The sequence below is a fragment of the Argopecten irradians genome, chromosome 10 (assembly GCF_041381155.1).
Source record: "Argopecten irradians isolate NY chromosome 10, Ai_NY, whole genome shotgun sequence".
Classification (NCBI taxonomy): Eukaryota; Metazoa; Mollusca; class Bivalvia; order Pectinida; family Pectinidae; genus Argopecten; species Argopecten irradians.
The window spans coordinates 35,557,076-35,576,605 of record NC_091143.1 but is presented as its reverse complement, the minus strand read 5'-3'; the positions used below and the strand labels follow the sequence as shown (position 1 = coordinate 35,576,605).

The following is a 19,530-nucleotide window of genomic DNA, read 5'->3' as shown; positions in this document are numbered from 1 at the left end:
GATAGATCAGGCTACATAGGTAGACATGGATATCCTCTCAGGGACCCATAAGTAGATTCTAGTCACCTCTATTCCAGACGGTCGAATGACGTATGCTATTCTTTATAATCGATTCCACAGAGTTACGACGAATCGACTATCAGAAAAGTTCATTCCCAGTACATAGCTGGTTTATAAAGCTGAATAAACAGAACAAAACAAACTAACAAAGAAGGTTTCACACTATTTACGTACGATCTGAAATAGCGAACAGTATGGAATAATAATGCCTACAGAGAGTTCAATTATTTTTCAAGCTAAAATCCTTCTTGCGTTAAAGCGTAACAAAGAATACCGACCTGATTACGATAGAAAAATTCAATCTCTAAATTGATTAAAAGAGAGCAAAAATAAGTGAAGGCACATTTTCTTCCGATTTACAAATAGTACTAGCCTAGATGCTTTGGAGATTGTTTTGTAACTATCTTAAATGTGATAAGCATTCGAGATATCATATCTTTTTCGCCAATTCATTTATGTTGAAAATATTGAAAATGCTCTAAAAGATAACCCGCCGTATATTAGTATATTTATTCGCCATTATCAGAGAGAGAAAAAACATTGCCTGTGATATATAATGGAAATATGTAAAACATGGTATTTATCAAATGTAATAAAAGTTAAAGTATACGAAAGATTGATATGAAACACACATTCCTAATGGTTAAACTTTCAGAATTTAAAGTGTCGTTAAACGACAGTAAACTTCGTAATACACATTATCATGGGGACATTGGTGAGTAGTTTGGATGAGGGTTGTTCGGGCTACATGCTGTTGAAGTCATAGAACGTAGTTTAATATGATTCGTATTGAGTAATAAATGTTACGCCTGTATGACACGGCTGAGATGTTTCATTTTTTACATTCCAGTGAGTGAAAATGCATATTTCAACAACAAATTACATGTGTAGTCCTAATGTTTTGAACTTCATATAATTGTCTTGCATCATTTATCATGAGTAGAAAATTAAAGTTGACATTAAAGGTAAGCTATTGTTAAATTGAGATTTGAACGAAAGGTGCCAAGAAAAACTAACTCCGCATTCACAGCGTACAACAATCTCATTTGATCTTAAGGAGGTATTCGCTGTTACGTCATAGTGTTTGTGAGCAAAACGGTGAATTTTTCAGGGAAAGACAATACGATATTTAACCCCAAACAAAAAACGTAAAACTAATACCTTCCTTACAAAGTAAGTCTAAAAGTACAAAAGTAAATAGCGGGGCATTTAAATACCCTTTTAAACGCACTTTGACTTTTTATCAAAGTAATGTTTTCTTTCAATGTGATTTGTAACATACACTGACAGCAATAGATACAACATATTTCAAATTAACAATAATTAAAATATGATAATATTACAAGTTTGATTAAAATAATTATGGATCTCATGTATAATAGGCTGTACAAATAAAGTATAATGAATGAAGTGATTTCAATTCATCTCAGTTCATGTAAAGCACGGAGTTCGAGGTGAGAACAAATTTCACAAAAAACAGGTAAGTGTTTTGAAATAAGGTGTATCAATCAATAAAATATATAGGTAGCGTATAAGTACTCTCTCACTTGAACTTGCTTCTAGGGTAAACAATCCATAATACTTCTCGTATCCACCCGCGTGGCAATGTTCCACTAGGTGAGAACTTATTAAGGTTAAAGAGACAAAAATGGCACCAGTCTAACATGTACATGTGTCTAAAATATGCGACATTAGAAGGCGGACACTCAGACGAAATGATCTTTTTAAAAGATTTGTGGTAATGATCTATTCAGATATGTAGAACAAGGACGAGCGATTATGATATGGGGTTTAAAGATTTAAACTGACGTACTCCACCCTCGATACGTTCGAGTTCCTTTTTAGTTTTAGTCTCTGTAAACCAAATGATCTACATTGTACATGTAAGTCAGTGTAAGACATCTATAATATCCCTTTTACGTAGTCCGTTCTGTTACCAATAAGCCACATTAGATTCGTGTGACGAGGCATAGCTACTGATAAGTGCTTAATATACTGAAGAAAGAACGTATGACATTTGATACGTCTATAAATAAAAGAGTTTAATAGGATTCATATTTTCAGTCAACGTTAAAAATATATAAAATAAAAAGACCAATAAGTCTTTCTCGATATCACGATATTAAGGTATTAATTTTAACTCACATTTGTCACAATAATTGACAGAATGCAGATTAATGTAGATGGAATAAATTTCTGATGGTTATATTACACGGTATTTATTAACTTTATTAAAATTATGATGCCTTAAGATCGTTGGAAAGTTTTAAGTCGATGATATCATGATTGTCATCGTCATTATCCTCTTTTCCTCGTCCACATCATCACTATCATGGTCATCATCATCATCATCATCATCATCATCATCATCATCATCCTCATTATCATTATTATCATTATCATCATCATTATAATCCCCTTGGACTGAATTACAATGTACCATTTTGCATTATCAAAGCCATTACACTGACTTTTCTCTAGTTAATCTTACTAAAACATTGGTGCGATGTTTCAATATGAACTGCAGGAAAGTATTCAGCAGTGATAATTTTGCTGATGTGCTACCTTTTGTGTACAGAAATTCATTTTAGGTCGCCTGAGACGAAGTCTCAAGTGACCTTTTCTAAATCGCTTCTTGTCCGTCGTCGTGCGTCGTCCGTCGTATTTCCGTAAACAATTGACATTTTCGACTTCTTCTCCAAAACTGCTGAAGCAATTTCAATAAAATTTTGCACAAACCTTCTAAGGCATAAGGTCAATCAAATTGTAAATTATATGGTCCCCACCCCCCAGGGAGCTATGGGAGGGGCCAAAAGGTGTAAAATTGACTAAAATTTCAAAAATCTTCTTCTCCATTCACAGATGTGATGGAATTAAATACTCTTCATAGATAGAAAGGTCCTATGGTCCTTTACAAACATTGTGAATAATATGACCCTGGGGTCTCAGGTTTCCCCCTGGGGAGGGGGTTAAGTTTACTATAGTTTATATAGGGAAAACACATTTTTGAGTATTATTTGATCATTTGTAACAGGAAATGAGTCAAATATTGTCAGAATTATCAGTGTGTGATGGCCATTGAATCCTATTAACCAATTTTCCCTGACTGACCCCCAGGGGCTTTAGGGGCGGGGTCAAATTGGTCAAATAGGCTATAACTTCAAAAATCTTCTTTCGAAATTCTGGAACTGGTAGAATCACATACTCTTCATAGATGGAAAGGTCTTGAGGTCCTTTACAAAAAATGTATATGATATGACCCTGGGGTCTCAGGTTTCCCCCTGGGGAGGGGGTTAAGTTAATTATAGTTTATATAGGGAAAACACATTTATGAGCATTTTTTGCTCAATTTTCATAGGAAATGAGTCAAACTTGTTTGGAATTATTAGCCTGAGATAACATATTAATATCATATCTTATATTGGTCCTGGTCAACCCCCTCGGGGCAGAGGGGCGGAGCCAAAAGGGGCAAATAGGCTAAAACTTTAAAAATCTTCTTCTTAAATACTGGAAATGGTAGAATCAAATACTCGTCATAGATTGACAGGTCTTAAGGTGTTTTATGAAAATTGTGAGTTATATGACCCTTGGGTCTCATGTTTCCCCCTGGGGAGGGGGTTAAGTTTACTATAGTTTATATAGGGAAAACACATCTTTGAGCATTATTTAGTCATCATAATAGGAAATTAGTCAATTGTAGTTAGAATTATTAGTATTTGGATGGCCATTGAATCTTATTACCAAATTTTCCGTGACTGATCCCCAGGGGCCTTAGGGGCGGGGTCAAAACGGGTCAAATAGGCTAAAACTTCAAAAATCTTCTTCTGAAATTCTGGAACTGGTAGAATCAAATACTCTACATAGATGGAAAGATCTTAAAGTCCTTTACAAAAATTGTGAATTATATGACCCTGGGGTCTCATGTTTCCCCCGGGGGAGGGGGTCAAGTTTACTTTAGTGTATAGGAAAAACACATTTATGAACATTATTTGCCTATTTTTCATAGGAAATTAGTCAAACTGGGTTAGAATTATTAGCCTGAAATAGCATTTTAACATCATATCCCTATTGGTCATGGCCAACCCCAAGGGGGCAGAGGGGCGGAGCCAAAAGGGGTCAAAATGGTTATTTCAAAAATCTTCTTTTTGAATTCACTGATTTGATGACATCAGATACTCTTGATAAATCGGAAGGACTTAAGGCCCTTTACAAAAAAATGTGAATTTCATGGCCCTGGGATCTCCGATTTTCCCCTGGGGAGGGAGTCAAATTTACTATAGTTTATATAGGAAAAACATATTTAGGACCATTATTTGCTTAGTTTTCATAGGAAATTAGTCAATCTGGGTTATAATTATTAGCCTGAGATATCATTTTAACGTCATATCCATATTGGTCCTGGCCGACCCCCAAGGGGCCAGAGGGGTGGGGCCAAAATGGGTCAAAATGAATAACATTTCAAAAATCTTTCTTCTGAATCCACAGATTTGATGGAACCAAATAATCTTCATAGATTAAAAAGTCAAATTTATAAAATCACTGACCGACTTCAAGGGCCTGATGGGCCAATATTTAGTGTTTATATGCATGTCTTTGTGTCATTCTGTATCTGAACTTGGGTGACCGTTAAGGCCCATGGGCCTCTTGTTCTTGAAAGCAATATTTGACAGAGATGCCAGAATTATCAGTTCTTCCCTTAAATAGTTCTGGTATGTACATCGACTATATGTCGTGCCTTCATAAATAAAACATTGAGATGCAATGTGTCAAAAGAACTTTAACATTGTATTGTTAAAAACTAAATTATTCCATATGTAAAGAAAATATTTACCGCAATGCGAAAACGTGCAAGGGTATTAAGACTCTCTAATTTAATGAATTATTTACCAGAAATCACTATTGTTAGACATCAATGAATGGTTGACCACACGACAGAGTGATCTAGCTAATTACATCAGATAAATGCAATAGAATGTCGCATAGATGGAAATAAAAAAGAGAACTCATTTGTTCATTGATTTGTACTGCTGATTGACAAGCGCCATTACAGGTGCTCTCAACCGCTGTAGCGGCATGCGATGGCATCGGTATGTCGGGGGTGGAACAAAGAATTTCTGTCATCCATGGCTACTGTACATACCAACGAGGGATACATAATATTCCATAGTAATGAAATATCTATTCGTCAATAGTTAATATCAATCAATTGCAATAGTAAAATTACTTTACATCGTTAGTAAATATAGAATTCAGGAAATACCACAAAAAATCAGACAATTGTACATATAATCAAGGAAATACAAATGTACCGAAATTTAAAATGTCACACATTGAACTTCATATTTCAGAAAATCCTTAATCGTCAAACAATTTCCGACAAATCAGTATTTCTACTAAGTCATTCAAACGTTTTAAATATATTTCGGATTAAGATCAATTTTAATCAATGAAAATATATGATTTTTAACATTAACAATCTTTAAAATAATTCTGTCAAAGGAATTAAAAAAAGGTAGAAGACAGGATGCAGATGCTTACCCACACGTTGATGCGTTGTGTATACTTGGCAACATTTAAAAACAGTACCTTTAAAAGTACAATTTTTCCACAGGATTTGTACCATCTATCACAGTTTCACGAATAAATGCATATTTTCTGTGATAGTTATTTCCGAAACGTCTGTCCGTCCTTAAAACACCGTTAACTGAAGGCACAAACATGGTTTCCAGGTGGAACGAAATCGGTCATTTTGACTCTAGTGTGATGAGTGTCCCATAAAGCTCTTGGTGGCTTATTGGAAGCAAATTGATGCAGGAACATAAATGGTATGTAAAACAAAATAAAACGATATCGATCTTAATGCTTAGATATAGGCCCTACATATTCATATCAGGAGCCCAAACAATGGCAGGTGACAAGTATACAGGTATATATGTGCCTGTGGAAACCATCGATCACCTAGATGAAGTATATCGCCTCTGCTAATATTCAGCCTGTCGGTGAAGCTCACACAGAAATTGTGCTTTCATAGATGTCATTGGGTAAATTGTTGGTTTGTGCAGTTTGGATGGTATACTTCCGTCAGTTAATCTCGACAGGATATTCTTGGAGAATGAATGGAAACAATGACGCAAACGTCTCCTTCAATTATGAAACTTGTTAAGTGCAGAGCTGGCTAAAGTGGATGCCGGCCTAATAGCTATATAGGAAATGACGTTTATCTAGCAAATCTATACGCTCAACAATCGGGACATTTTATCAATAAAACAATACGTACGGTGAAAACTCATTACCTTTCGTTACGGTTAATACTCATATGCATATGCCGTTCACAGGTATATATCAGAAACTACCATCACCGTCAAAGTCATTGTTGGTGCGTTATATTCACACATTAATAATTGAGAAATCGCTTGGTTGTAATGCGCTATAGTATTGATAACTGAGGCATGCATGCATGGTTTACGGCCAGTTTTAGGTATTCTTCACTTGGCTCAGTGGCATTTTATCCCTAATGGCAGTCAGAGTGTTGGAATGGGAATGATTGCCCGTGTTATGGTGCAAGGTGCGCAAGAATTCCAAACTCAAATGTCAAATGGTAAGACCTGCTTATCGCCTATCGAGTGAATGTCTTTGAAAGTTTGCAGAATAAATAGACAATCATTGGATTTAAGTGCGCCACAAAGTCCAAGATGCACGGCTCAAACGGATAATAAAGCGCATCGATCATAAAAATCGTTTTCAGATTTTTGAAACAGGGATAAGCGAAAAGCAATTTGGTCTTGACAAAAACCGTTATTGCTTCCCTGCATCATAATAACGATGCAATAACTCTCAATATTATGGGTACATTACATAGTCATTGTGTCAGAACAATAATTACAGCATGCACTAAACATGAGCAATACGTATGAATCTGTATTTAATAATTAGCATATAGAACGCATTATGATTAAATGTCAGATTTGTTATTTATGCTTCAAATCATTGATGAACAATCTAAATCACGTACAATAACAGTGATAAATAATCTTTGTCATCGGAGCTGAAAGAAGAATTATATTACCAATAAACTCAAATCAGTACAATATATTGGCAACTTTTAAAGAGATTTCAGGTTGTCGGAATAAAGCTAAATGGGGTTATCCTGAACAATGAAAACAATTATTCTAATAGGATTACTAAAATGATACATTCACTGCCACTGAAAGTTCTTAAACATTAAGTTTCATATCAGTTAATAAATTCGGCCCAAGGTGTCCATTAATTATGGCGAATTTCGTTTATACGACAAAATAAGGGAATCACTCGATAATTGCTTTATTGACACATTATAATAGGTGTCATCAATTTTCTTCGATTCATTTTATAATGAGAATTTCAACACTTTGCCGAACGAAGTACTGTCTTTAATGATTCATGTTTTCAATGAATGTATAGATGCTTCGCCCGAGGAAAAAAAGGTATCGTCTTGACCAGGAAAAAAAATAGTCACGGATTAAGTATGAAATGAAAACACGAGTTCATAAGAGAGTAATCGGCTTCAATATTAAGGTGTGGTAAAAATCTTCCTCACGCCAGATCTAATTCTAAAACGACTATGCCAAGTGCAAAATTATAGTCACGGTTTTAGCATGAATTGAAAACAAGAGGGACACAGCAGTAAGTAATCCGTTTCTGTGGTAAGGTGAGGCAAAATATGTCTTACGCCAGTCCGGATTCTAAAACGACCTTTTACAACAGTTGTATGTCCAGATCTTAACACACATGTACGCGACCTCTTAGTCAACTTTGGCTTAATTATCCGTATAAATTAAACGTTTATTCTAAAGATTAGTAGTTTGTGGGTGTATGGTTTGTTAAAGGGCAAACACCCATTCACACCAAGCGTGAGTTTGAACAAATACATTAGCAGTGAAGTGGTACCAGACATTTTTATTGTGGTCTTTCGAAATAATCAGGTATCCATGCAGGTCGTGATTAGCAACAAAGACCATTCATCTGAAAGTTACATCACGTTTTTTATATTGAAATTGGTAACTGAAGTAACATTATTCTTTCTTAGTTTCTTATGAAGTAAATTGAGAATAAATGAATCAAATCTGCGCAACTCATTTTTGGTACTAAAGTAACCATTAAATTTAAAGACACACTCAAACGAAAAACTCCTCTTTGAATGAGTCTTCGTGGTTTGTTTGATGTATTTCTTTTCTTTCTAGCATCCGAACAAAAGGTAACAACACAACCTTGTCAACTATAAGCAGTGTTTTCTATTTTTGTTGCATAGTTAATTCTGATCAATGACTTTATTATCATAGACCAATCAACTGTTACAGAAAGTAAATATACGTAAGATAACGGCCATAATGTAATCTACTCGACAAATAATTTAACTGATCTGAGACATGAATATCAATTCTGACAACTGATTAAGTAACACTGAATTTATTGATTATACTTTTCATAATGTGTGACACACATTTGAACAAATTCGATAGCCCTCGACCGTAACAAACATGAAATCACGACCGTCGTTAAACGTTTAATATGACCAAAGCAAGTAGCTTACATAAAAAACTAGTTATTTTTACTTTACAATTAAATACATTGTATATTTGTATATATAAAAAAAATCAGAGTAGAAAAGCAGTTCCTATGTGGGGCAGTTGGTAGGTACTGACCGCTGATAGGTGGTTTTCTCCGGGTACTCCGGCTTCCTCTATTAACAAACCTGGCACGTTCTTAAATGACCCTGGCTGTTAATAGGACGTTAAACTAATAAAACCAAAATGATTTAAGGGAAAGAATCTTGAAAATTAACCCAAAACCCACTATATTCAGTAATTTCTTAACGTCACATAGCGAATTTCGAAAACAGGAAGTCAACTCGAATTGCTATCAGATTTCATTTCACAGGTTTGGTCCACTTCGGTTTTAAGGCCAACACCAAGTTGGACAGGGAACTGTATGTTAATTATTACATGGTATGTCCTTGCATGGGTGTATAGCCAAAATAATCAATAAAAATAAACTCAATGTGTTAACAGAATGGTATTTCTCAATGGTATACGTATTCTTCGCGATTTCAATTGACAAACATATTCATTATACACAAAAACAAACATTTGCAACTATTACACCTTCAAATACAAAGACCGCACTTAGGTTTGGACTGACAAAGAATTTAAGACGTACCATCACATCGGAAATAAAAATCATTGCGCAACATTGAATTTCTTATCTGAATGAGTAAATAATCAGGACCAGCAGGACAGTGTTATATACATTATGAAGGTCTTTTATCATAAAAGAAGTCATCTCGTTTTAACCTTGTGGTGTATATGACATAGCAAATCGATGATTTGTTCAGCAACACGCTCAAAGAAATCCTTCGTCATTTCCTTTATTATATCCGGATAATGGTGCACCCTGGTTACAAATCCTACCATCCATCCCTATTGTATTTATGCAACATATGGCATTCACACATACGAAATGGGCCTATTGCTCACTAGTTGTGTGGTCTGTATATTAAAAAACTTGACGTGGCATCATTGGGTTTTATAATAAAAGATCCAGTTATTAATGACTGTATATAATGTTTCTGAAAATGCGGTTATGGAACGAGATGTTAACATTATTTACAAGTGCTATTTTTTTCTTGTAACCTAATCGCTTTTTATACAGAATTCCCAATGCCATCCTTTTTCCGTTTAATACGCTTCAATTTATATATAAAAAAACTTGTAACTATGAACAGTTTTGACAGTGGATGAAAACTAGTGTACCCGGAGAAAATATCACCGAATTAATATGTCAAGTACTTTACAGCTGCCTAATGTGGAAAGATAATTTTATCAAGATGATTATAATTAAAAGCCTCTGATTAGGAACGTGCACGTATATCAAAATTATTAGAAAATGCTTGACTTTTGGACTAAGGTATGTTTTTTTTTAACTAAACACGACATAGACAAACCATTAATAAGCTAAGCTACGTAAATGAATATCATTTTAAATATATGGCAACGTCAATGGAGAATAGAAAACCATTCAGGGGTACATGGATGCATCATAAATAATATCATTAGGGGAAAGTCGTGCTGGTGTTATAGCCTCATGCCTAGAAAAAATTAGTTGTTCCCATATTTTTGCAACCATTTACTGAAATCCAATTTAGGTATCTGTTGGGAAAAGGCGAGTCATTTCTCAATGATTATTGTATGTTACTAGGTACTAGATGGGGCATGATCAGTGAACAGGTCATAAAATACATTGCCATGAAGTAGAAATTGTGAAATGGCTCGTCTTTGTTTTAAAATACGCCATGTTTGCAGACAAGGTAGACATTTCAACCTTCGTATTAGTAATGACACCACCACCCCAAAACGGGTATCAATAAATCTTGAAACATTATACCACGGATATGGTTTACTTGTTTAAAACCTTGAAAAAAGATGTACATTGTACAACAGAATTATAAATTAATATGTTAAAGTAAGACAAACAGTGAGATTAACATCATAGCAACTTTAACAACAGATAATTCGAGACAACAGCCAACTATGTTTCTCAAGTGATGCAGAATAAATATTATCATGCTATATCGACATCTGGAACAGTTTACAGTGACTGGATGTAATTAAAATGTCTGTAATATGATCATGATACAGGTTATATATAGTTTATAACTTGGCACCAATTACATCACAGATACTCGTTACCCTTGTAGCCTTGAAACGGTTTACAATGTTAACGCAATTGTGTTAAAATCCTGACGTCCGGTTTACACCCCATTTACTTTATATGGTATCTACGTCAACCTAATTATTCCTTTTTATAGATGTAGGGTTACAATTTCATTTGTATGCTTGTGTTCTATATTCACGTTTACTGAGTTATAGGTTCCAAAAGTTGATAAACGAAGACTTAACCTCATGTATCTTCACAAAATTACCAATATGTGTCATGCCCACATGTTTTATTCTTTTAATAGAATATACAACCAGATAACTAATTTCATTCATGAAGAAATCTTCCTTTTATTTATACCCAGAAATAAGCTTCCCGGGTTAAAACAAGTCTTAATAATAGCCGATGCTTTGATCAGTTTTACTAATTTACTTGTTCACAACTCGGTCTTAAAAGAAACATTCACATTTTTGTGCTATTTAACATTTTGCAATTGGTGATTGTCAGACATTGATTCATTGAAAATTATAATAAAATAAACTCGACTTCAAATGCTCATATCTCAAAAAGATTGATGTCCAATATTAGCATATTAGTTTAATCGTGACATTAAGAGTCAAATCTGCTACAACATCAAAAATCATGGATGAACATTGCAATATAATTTTTTATCTGGCGCTAGCAGGCACTGAATCAATTTACCTTTTTGATTCAAGCAACCAAACATTTGATATGCAATGCATATAGAAACCATTGTTCAAAGTAGACCAAAGCATATCGAAGATAGTTTTATTGATGTGTGAAAAGTGACTGGAATAGCTAATCAATTACGGCCACGTTTGTGAGTTAAGACACCCTTTCTATTGTGCTCAAGTGGTAGGGGAATGACGTAAATACTTATTTGCCAAAAATATTGGTTCATAGTTACTACATACTGTATCTTTTAAGTTCAAATGTACTATCAATGTAACAATACATTATCTTTATTTGAATATAACGTCATGTCTGAATACTTTTTTTTCTAAATGTGAATTAATATTTCGTTTTCATTGGAATTAATTCTGGATTCAAAGAAAACTTGAGCTTACAATGTATGGGTCCATATACACTATATGTAAATAAGTCTTTAGAAATCATGTTAGCTTTCATTATTCTCGATGCATGCTGATCCCCTATCATAACAGCAGCTTCGGTTGTTAAGTTCAATAATCGATGCTTATGTATTATTAAAAGAACACCTGTATGGAATCTAATATACAACGGCAAGTCTCTTGGTGTCTTGTGCAGCGACCAAAGGGTAGTCAATCTATCGATTCTGTCCACATCGTAACTAAAATAACAGGTTTATTTATTTGCTTATGCATAGCAAATTATATCATAGCGATTATGTGCATAATGAATGACATATTGCATGTGGAATTATCTCTAGATTCCCTTTCGTTTACAACGGCCTGGAAAAAATGCTGAGTTATTATGATATTATCGCGCATTGATCGGTGTTTCCTGGAACCAGAGACACAGTACATGTGGATGTTCTTCTTATCTGCTATACATATAATACGATTGTGACTTCACAGTGACAAATACCTTCTTGATATTTTTTTACGTCAACTAGCATGGTTCCATATTAGTAGGAATAAAGAATCTAATCTTTCATACATGCCTTCTTTGTTACCTCAGAAACAAAACAAATTATAAACTAGCGAATCTAATAGCCAACACGAAGGTTTTTTTCGTTGAAATTCAAGAACTTTCATTTAAACATTAAATACATTTACATATTTGAGTGACTTCCTTATCTAGTAAGGTTTTTGATTTCTCAAGGCAATTCATACTATTTTCAACTTCACGTAAATGAAATAAATTGAAATTGAACAACCTTTACCAAGAATATCAAATATACAATGTAGTAAATCAAATGGAGGGTCTGTCTGGTGAGTTTAAAAATAAACACTAGAGGACTGAGATAGAAGGCAGACCTGTGATAGATTTCAACAATACGATGTGATGGAAACCTTGCTTAAAAGTCAACCTGTCTGGGGACCAAGTTCAGAAGAACTAATGAGTGTTGAGGACATGGGAAGAGAGGACTTTGATATATGGTCCAAACACTATTACATTTTCTCCCTTTTGTTTCTGTCTCAAAGAAAATACTTCCTGAAAACAATATTCATGCTTGGTAGACGGACGGGTGATTGGTTTTATTGGTTAAGAGATTTTATTGGAGATGGAATCATTTTGTATGGAAACGAGATCTATAGGCCAATATTACCTTATACAATATTCATAATTATCTTATCAGCAAGAAAGCAAAGACATTCGGAATAAATAATTGAAATCTCGGGAAGACCTTAATGATGAAGTCGATTCCATTTCAACTTCTTCATCATTATCATTTGATATTTTCTGATTTGATCAGAACTGGACCTAGATTTCTTAGTCGAGAGTCGACAATCAATTGGAACATCTGGTTCTGCTAAATGTGTACTTTATACAAAAGTTTCTATACAAATTAAAATGTTATATTCATAACTCATTTGATATTTGAGTTTGGATCAGACATGGGAATTTGCTATAGCTATCATACCTGGTATCTACTACATTGGCATATTCTTGCATTGCAAATATGAACTTTTTGAGATAATTGTTCGTGATCATCTCTATTTTGACAAGGCTTCTACATTAAAAAACCCAGATAACTATTAACATGGATGGGATAAACTGCATAGATAGCAAATACATGTTTCCAAATAACATTGGGGTTACGTTAGGTATTTGATACGAATCTGCATCTTATTACAGCACACACATATAATTGCATATATGATAAAGAGTGAAACCAGACAATGTAACATAAGAAATCACGCCTGTGATATACATTCCAAGGAATGTGATTTGTTTACTGAATACATCCTTACTAATGAATAGTCTCGTACTTTAATATATAAAATTAATGTCTCGCCTACGCTTGTTCAAACACGGTAGTCTTCACCGAGTAATTGAGACGCCGTGTACTAAATAAATTATAAACTTATATTGCACGCCATTTCAGAAATCACGCAGAAAAGTAGACCTTGAAATATGATATGATACCTGTAGGACTATATCTTTACTTGTTATATTTACATTGAAAAGTTCAACTGCGATGGCGTAGAAATAATCAGCCACTATTGACATATACTCTTTTTGTCATCCCGGTAGGTGTAGATATAAAGTGAACTGACTACTACATGTTTATTTGCTGTGATGTATTTATCAGGTGAAGGGGAGTGTAAAATGAACTAAATTTTCTGTGTAGTGAAGAGCAAGGATCAATACAAATGTATTTGCTGAGATCCACCTTCCCAGTTCACTATCTCTGTGAAATACAAACTTAGTTATTGGATATTGGGCCGATGTGCCGTTAAGTATGTGTGAAGTCTTTGTGAAACGTGGACATTTTATTTGATTTTAATGTACAGGCTTACAAAGCACAGTCGTAAAACCGGACAGTATGACACCAATAATAACTTCAGAGAGTAACTCCCAGGAGAGGTAATACACTTTCCGCTACAGCTCTCCGAAGTCGTTACCAATCCACACTTTAAATGTCTTCTGTTAACACACGAGGGGGTTTTAGTGTCATTGACAACACAGCTCCTGTAACTATCACTTCATACTTGAGTATCAGTATTATCTAAACAATAAAATAATGCAAATAATAGAAAATGCAATCCATTAAAATCAGGACTTCAATGGAACAGGCATCGCGTAACACCGCTGATCATTAAACAAGTAAACAAAAATAAAAGTTATATTGCTATACACTTTCAAATAAAAAAAGTTCTTGATTATGGCAAACACTGAAAGTGGTAAATTTCTCGTCACGAAGTGGGAAAGAAAACACAAAATGAAATATAAAAGGCAACGGCACACTAGAGTTGAGGATAATTGAAAAGTTTTTGTGTACTTGTATGGGTATCCTGTGAGAACTAAAACTACAAAATCATTAAACATTTAGATAAATCTAAATATGAAAAATAGCAATAATCATTTGAGCAAAACAAAAAGTGAAATATTGGTCAGGGTGACCTTTCTTCTAACTAAATGAATATTGAATAAACTTCTTAAGCCCCGATGAATATCATGAACATTGTACAGTGTACGTTTGGTATTGGCCGTACATTACGGTAAACAATGAGGCTAAAATAACATTGGAATATAACATATATATACATGCAATAGGCTTACAATGTACGTAACACAAAGACAGAGGTGACAACAGTTAATGTTTTCCGACTTTCTATCACTAGTCATCTACCTCAGGGTTGAGAATTCGGAACCAACATTGAAAAATTGCCAGGTAATGGCCAAGGTGTTTTTTCTCCGGGAACTCCAGCTTTAACTTCTATCTTAAAAAAACTGTGGTATGAACACTGGCGTTACTGGCATGGGACGTTAAACAAATATAAATCAAACTTAACATAAGAAAACTAATGAACGAAGATATTACCCGTCAATATGGCCTACTGGATGATCTAATGTGGTAGGAAATCAAAAGTTTGAACAATTTAAGAAATATCTACCTTCCCGAGAAAATAGAATGTGACTTTTATCTAGAAGAGGCTGGACAAAACGAAAATGGGCTATTGACGAATAAAAATGTGAAACACATGCATATCATTGCTTTGTTCCTATAGTTAAGCTCATATATAGCGGGCAGTACTACATGTATTTGGTAATGTGATATTATAAAATTTTGTGAAAAGGAGACAAATAAGCCTCTTTCTCAAAAATCATACAAAACACATATAAAGCATAGGAACTCCTTTTCTATAGAGTTCATCCTTAACCGGGGAAAGATTATGCAAAAACAAACAGCTTCTCACACATGCCACCTAGACAAAGATATACCTTCACAGACTCCGATCTGTGTACAGAATAAACAACTTCCTCTTATCGTCCACATCGATTATCTCTGCTATCACGCTATTTGATACAGTGAATGATTTCGAAATAAACTCGACGACATTTTCCTTGAAATTTGCAATTCATAACTAGTTCCAATTTCGTGTTGAAACAGCTACGGAGCCTTTTTCGACGAATACATTGTATTTTAATAATCATTCCCTAATTTCTTAGGCATGCATACTAATTACCGATCATATTTCGTCGTCTCGTGCAATTTACTTTGTATAGAATATTCTCTAATATGGCTGCGCTGAAATATGTTGTCCTCTTCCCTTGAATTAACAATAAATTGCTTTAGAGACGACAAACTTTGTTAGAAATTTCGTAACAGAAAATATAAATTTTTAAATAAAAATTAGGAAACATTCATAACAAAAACAATACATAACACGAAACAAATGTGACGAGTTTGAAACAACGTTTGAAACAACTAATAACGCCAATGTTTGTGGTAGACAGTGTAATTTATCAAAACTAACAAGGAATAATGTTGACTTACCTATGAATGGCCCGAATGATAAGCAGATATCTCCAAGTTACGGATCCTCAAGTCTAAAAATGAAGTTTCAATCAAACCAAATTCAGTTGCTTTCAACACCTTAGACAAAACAAGTTCTCTTTAAAATGAGTTTCACACAACGAACTGCAAACAAAAAAGAAGATAAAGAAAAAGAGCAGACGATTCACTTTCAATACTTATTCTAAATCAGTATATCCGTCCAGTCACACCACGGACAATGAAAGTAAACCATTCACAATGCCAACGACCCGGTACACATGGAATTACAGCTCACAAGCATTGGTTCATATGGTCTGTGTATAAGTCCCAATCATAAAAATATATGCTGTGTTCTATTCATTGTCATAGCAGAGTCGCGAACATAACGCGATACACAAGCTTATTGAATTCAAACTTGCGCCCCACATAATAGCTCAGGACTTTTAAACATCCAGAATCAACCTATTATTTCTTTTATATACCAATTTAATATTCCAGTCTTTTCCTTTTAAGCAGCTATTTTAAAGAACAAAACAAATCTACACTTAAATGCTATAGATCCAATATTAAAGATGACAAATTTACACAGGAAAAGTGGGTCCCTTTGTATTGACAAATTTTCTATGTTCTACCACACTGAAAGTGATTATGCATGCACATGACGGCACAAACACATATAAAATTGCACTACATAATTTAACATACTGCTAATAGATATGTGTATACCTTGTCAATGTACGCTTTATCAGGTAACTGTTCGCTATCGAGTTTGCTAAACCATGCATGGCATTTCATAATAGAAACCAACAACAAATAGTGCTAAGAGAAGGTGGTGACATTATTGGTATTGAGATCAGCGCACGACATCTTTCATGTCAAATCGTTGTGACAGATTGGACTATACAATTTGCATTGGAAAACCAAACTCTCTTTTGTTCAGGGTCTTTTCATAAAGTGTTTATAATCTAAGAGTGATTAATATCCAATATGTACAGGTAGTTCAGTGTTATTGTTGCTGCAAAAGACTGAAAGAGAAAAATATACTAAGAAACCATTTATTGTGTAAACTGTTTACTGTATCTAGTTGATATGATAATCATTCATAATCCATGAGAGGGTGTATATGTATTCTTAGGAGAGTCAATCGATTGTGCTATCTTATGATCAGATCACATGACAGTTGTTCCTGATCCTTTATTGAAATAGTTCTGATTTTAATTCTTAACGCCCCTTTGACATCGCCTCACTTTTGGCTATCGAGGCCCTGAGCGTTCGCTTTGGTGGGGAAGGCTCTGGGTTATGTCCCCTGGTCGAGACACACCATTTAGTCTATAAAAAGTGGTAGTTTCTGCTTCACCTTAAACCTCAGCAAGAAGGGAGTGGGATGATTGGTTTGTCCGTTGTTAGTATAAGATGATCGGGTTGATTGTTTTGTTCTGTGTCTTCGTCAGCATACTTCTGTGGGCAAGGACTATGAATAGTACAAGAACCCCGTTATTACAGACACATCATGAACATGCTGCAATATTCCAAAACATACACGCACCTTACACACGCATACATGGGAGGTCGTTTTTAAATGACCATATCAGTCAAAACGATGTTAGTAGCGAAGAAGAAAAAACCCGAATAATTCAGAGTAACAGGGCGTTAAAAGGGACCTAAACAAAGTGGGATACAGACCACGTATGTTATAATTTATGCGATATAGAAGTACCCTTAATTCCAACTTCAGTTTCACTGACGATATTTGTATGATGTGCTACCAACACAAGCAAACACCGGATTGCCCTCGGTGTCGACAAAGAGGAACTCTTATCACTTGTCATGTGATCATAGCACAGAGGAGGTATACATGACGCTACAACCACGTTCTTGGAGACGTTTAGGAAAAACGACCGCCCAACCAAGGTCAGTCTAGACAAGAGAGATAAGTCAAACAGGAAACTGAAAGCTGGATATGGACATTGACCTGAGATTAGCCTTTCCGGATATTGTCCCAACCAAGGACAAAGAAGATTATTGTCATCGAACAAACAGTCCCATGGAAAGAAAGGTACTGTGGAGCCCACGAAAGAAAGGGGGCAAAGTATGAGGCATTGAACTACCCATTGAGATTACATGCAGAGGCTTCCCTGTAAAGTTTGCATAATGTTATCTGCATTAGATCTGTCGGGCAGAACCAGAAAACCAGGCTCCTGTGCTCACGCTATCCATTCGCATTTTGGTTATAGCGAATCTATCTGGCTAATTGCGAAAATAAATTCATCAATTCGTAGGAAAAAAATACTTAAGTTTGCCTTCACTCGCCCAATATCCAATCATACTGACACGAGCTCCAACATCGTTCTTATTTGCTATAGAGAACAGACTCATTTTCTCAACTTTTGCTAAGCAAACTGGAAAGCTAATGTGAGCCCAGCCAGCGATACACAAAATGGTCATGGCAGCAGAAAGATCTTTATGCGGAATGTGGATACAAGAAGGACATCAGTAGCTGGAAACCCACCACCGAGCAGTGACGAATCAACACTGAGAACGACCATTTTGAGAATAAGGGGTCGAAACACACAATGAGAAATGGTATCGGCTGAGCATGTAGGCGGTTCTGCAACATACCAACACAGTTCTAGTTAGGTAACCATACGATTGGCCACTTTTACACATGATCTCACTTCAACTTAACACTCGTACACAAGATCTTTAAAGATGATCCACCGCCGACAGAGCATAAATGACACTGATATAATCAATCAGTATTTCATTCCATATAGGACATAGTGCCATGGAATTTTATTCGGGCTGCAATCAATCATTTTTAATATTTTTATCTTGACGTAAATTTAGAAGCTCAAACATTTTAATGTTAGTAATGGTGTAAAGTTAAGTTACTTTGGTAACTGATGAAAATTACTCAATCGTCTGCTGCTGTTTTTTGATAGAGAAAAAATACCATTTGTCAGCGGTGGAGCATCTTTAAACAACTGGCAAACTTTCTACACGTGATCATCTGACTAGAACTGACTACTCCTTCACATACTCCCCATACATCTGGCTACTTCTTCAAATGATCTCTATACAGTATTCAACTGGCCGCTCCTACACATGAAATGATCAATCCTACACATGATCTCCATACAAATGGACATCCTTACACACGATCTCCATACAAATGCCAATGGTCACTCCTGCACATGACCTCTATAAAAATGGTCAACTTTACACAAGATCTACATACAAATTGACAATCCTACACATGATTTCAATACAAATGGACAATTCCACACAAAATCTCTATATAAATGGTCACCCCTTTACACATGATCTCC

The 19,530-nt window shown here is 34.9% G+C and overlaps 2 protein-coding genes across 2 annotated transcripts in view; one reads left to right on the top strand and one right to left on the bottom strand.

Moving 5' to 3' along the window:
• LOC138333757 (molybdopterin synthase catalytic subunit-like) overlaps positions 1-19,530 on the top strand; it is a 92,832-nt gene that overhangs the window by 12,174 nt on the left and 61,128 nt on the right. The window lies entirely within an intron of this gene.
• Positions 1-19,530, bottom strand: part of LOC138333755 (sodium channel protein 1 brain-like) — a 91,909-nt gene that overhangs the window by 69,382 nt on the left and 2,997 nt on the right. Inside the window, exon 2 of the mRNA XM_069282322.1 lies at positions 16,202-16,254. The gene's annotated coding sequence lies outside the window, so the exon portion shown is untranslated. The remainder of the gene's footprint in view (positions 1-16,201; positions 16,255-19,530) is intronic.